This window comes from Arachis duranensis, chromosome 1 (assembly GCF_000817695.3).
Source record: "Arachis duranensis cultivar V14167 chromosome 1, aradu.V14167.gnm2.J7QH, whole genome shotgun sequence".
In the NCBI taxonomy this organism is placed as follows: Eukaryota; Viridiplantae; Streptophyta; class Magnoliopsida; order Fabales; family Fabaceae; genus Arachis; species Arachis duranensis.
In genome coordinates this window covers 89608820-89612432 of record NC_029772.3, presented here as the reverse complement: position 1 = coordinate 89612432, position 3613 = coordinate 89608820, and positions in this window count along the sequence as shown.

The following is a 3613-nucleotide window of genomic DNA, read 5'->3' as shown; positions in this document are numbered from 1 at the left end:
GAGAGAGAGAGAGAGAAGGAAAGAAAGAAGGGAGAGATGAGGGGGAGAAAGAGGAGAGAGAGAGAGAAAGGGGGAGAGAGAGAAGGGGGAGAGAGAGAGAGAGAGAGAGAGAGAGAGAGAGAGAAAGAGTATGAAAAAATTAATTTTAGGGTTTGAATAAAACCAATTTTAATTTGGTTTAAAGCTAAACTGAACCATAAAAACTGGTTTTCATAAAAACCATGGTTTCAGTTCAGTTCACTGAAACCAGTTTTTTTGCACACCCCTAGTAAGACTGTGGCTAATGGAGTAAAAAGCATGGGTAACTAAAAACGCGTCGCCCTATTTAGTCACAGATGTTCATTTATTGCCAAAGCGTAATTACCACAGTTTTTTTAGAGTTTAGCCACAGAAATCCCTTGTTTTTGGTAGTGCGAGCACCAGTGACGTCCTTCTCCTTTGTGTTGTACCACGGGTTCCTTTCTTGTCGGAGCTAATGTGAAAAGTTTGCAAAACGAACTCCGACGCTCAAGTCAGTTTTCAATCTTAAAATTATGAAACTTAAACTCAAAAGCTTTGTTTAGTGGTATGTTTGTTGTAGTAAATTTTGCGATGAAATCGGCTAGCACTTGGGATTTAAGGGAACCCCGAACTTGGTAGCTTATAACGTATTCGGATAACTCCACGGACCACTTTGTCAACCTTCCTGCCAAATCTGGTCTGGCGAGTATTTGCCTTAACGGTTGATTGGTTCGTACTATTATCTCATAGCTTTGAAAATAGCGTCGGAGGCGTCTTGCCGTGATCAAAAGAGCATAAGCTAATTTTTCAATGGTTGGGTATCACGTTTCTGTGTTTTGTAGTATTTTACTAATGAAATATAATGGATGTTACTCCCGGTCTATTCCTATTATAAGTACAGATGAAGTTGAATTAGTAAAAATTGAAAGGTATAGATACAATGGTTTACCATGTATTGGTTTTTTCAATATTGGTGGGGATGCCAAATCTTCTTAAACTCGGTGAATGCTGTCTCACATTCATCTGACCATGTGAAGTTATTAGACTTTCGCAAAGTGTTAAAGAAATGGCATGATTTTGTTGTTAATGTTAGTAAGAATCGTGATAAGGCCGCCAATTTTTTGGTTAACTGTTGGACTTCCTTGATCGTTGTTGGTGACTTCACTTATATGACTGTATTAGGTTAACATGAATCCAATGAACTTACCTCCATATACTCCTAAGGCACACTTTTCGGGGTTTAGGCACATATTATATTTATTAGTAACGAATTTTTAATTTACATCTGAGAACTTGAAAGAAAAATATTAGAAATTAATACTTTTTAACAAGATTATTTGACAATTTATTTTTATACTATTAAGATTTAAGTTTTAGAGTTTAATATTTGGAGTTTACTTTTTAGCATTCATAGTTAATCAAATATTATTTAAAAATAATAAATATTCTTAGTGGTGAACATTTCTCTAATTTGCAAAAAATAATGAGAAATAATAATTTTAATGACTAAATGGAAGATGAAGAAGATAAGTATTTGGGCTGAAATTACAAACATACATTCCAAACCCTCCTTGAAAAGATACGTATCAACAGATTCGAATCTTGATTCTTTCTTAGCATATGGTTGCTTCAACCATCTTCCTCTTTCAACCTTTTTACCATCTCTTCGTCATTGCGGATCATAAGCTCCCGATTCGGAGCCTTTCTCTTGCTCTTTTTCTCTCTGACAGTGATCCGTGCATTTGCCTTCTAATCGCTGGCCAATGTTCATCAACGCTTGCTGTTCTTATTCCAGGTTTTGTTTTGCTGAAATCCAAATTGTTTCTTTTTGTTTCTAGATTGAATTTTATTACTTGTTTTTCTTGAATCTGTTGAAATCTTCTATTAGGGTTTACCTTATTATAATACTCTATTTTACAGTAAGAGACAAGATCTTCTTTTTGTTCTTGAATCTTTATATGAAGTCTAGCTATCTCATAAGGTTGAATAGCAATGTATGCGGATAGAGAATATCCAAACAAGTATGATGATGAACATTAGTAGAAAATCCGTCACTTTCAACAATTTTAGCTGTGCCTCATATTCAATTTGGTTTTCTCATCAGCAATTTGTTTTGGTTTTATGTTGCATATGCTTCTTTTTTTTTTTAGAAAAAAAAAACAACAGCCATGAATGAATTGAAAAAACAGAAGAAAAAATTGGTTCAAGAACAAGATCATTGAGTTTCTCTCTCTATCCTTTAAAAGCAATTTTTAAGTTACTCCTATTCATAGATGAAAAAATAGTTCAGACCAAAATTTTGTTCTCATGCAATCAACATTAGAACAACTCCTAGAACACAGGCTTAACTTGATCTATTCAATGTCTGGATTATGTTATTATGGTTAATATTTCCCCTTAGTTTTTAAAATAAATTTCTAGAAACCATCAATCTTTGTAATTGTATTTATTAACTTGATATTTAGGTTTCTTTTTTTTGCTGCATTTTCGATTTCATTGAAGTATGATCTAGCTTTCTATTCAATGTATTTCACATTAAATTGTGAAAATTTTAATGTTAGTTGAATTTCCATGTTATGCCATCTATACTTTTTTAAAAAATTCTTTTTCAGATATTTTTCATGTTGTCATTCAATTTTATTGGCTTTTCATTTATATCTAGACCACATTTTATAGCTTTCTATAATCTCTAAAATATGTTGTATAGTAATTTTATAAAGTGGTTTCTTGGGCTTTAGTTTGAGAAATAAAGCATTATTATAGAAAGGATACGGTAATAAGTTGCATTCCTTGTGATATTTAATCCTGTTGATAGCTTTATGTTTGTTTGGATTTCAGAAGTAACTAGTTAAAGATTGGTTGTCTTTTGTAGTCATATTTGCTACTGTTAAAAATCAGTCGTTAGCGAGAGATGAAGCTTTTGGTAATAGTTTGTAATGTTCATTAATTCGTTAGTTTTTTTTTTTTGGGTATACTTAGTTACTTGGTTTGTTGCTTAAAAGTCTCAGTTTTAACCTCTAACAAATTTAATCACCCGTGCCATGCACGTGATAAGATTGAAATTATAATTTTAAGTTATTATGTTAAATTTCATTTTAATTATAATAATTTAATTAATAAAAAAATAACTTGTATGCGTTGTTTTTCTTTTCGTAATATAGTATTAATTGTATTAACTATAAAATAGTTATTTAATCTTTTTTTTCAATAAATCAGGCATATATACTCAATATGACCATAAATAATCTAGTAATACTTAAATCTACCAACAAAATTTTATATGTTGGTTTACTGTGAAGTAAGAAAATATCAAAATCAGCTCAAAATAAAGAACAAATTAATAGAGAATCCTAATGCAGAAAGTTTTGTAATAAACAATAAATAATTTAAACCTACTGAATAACAATTCAATGCTATCTTTTGATACCTGCAAAATATATACATAAAACAACACCGTATCAATGTTTGTATATAAAATTATATGATTAACGTAATTATAAAATTGTTTGTCAAGAGAATAAAATTATACGAATTTTAATGATAATTTTAATATTTTCAAACTATTAATGTATAATAAGAATTCATCTATTAGTTCCTAGAATTTCTAAATTTT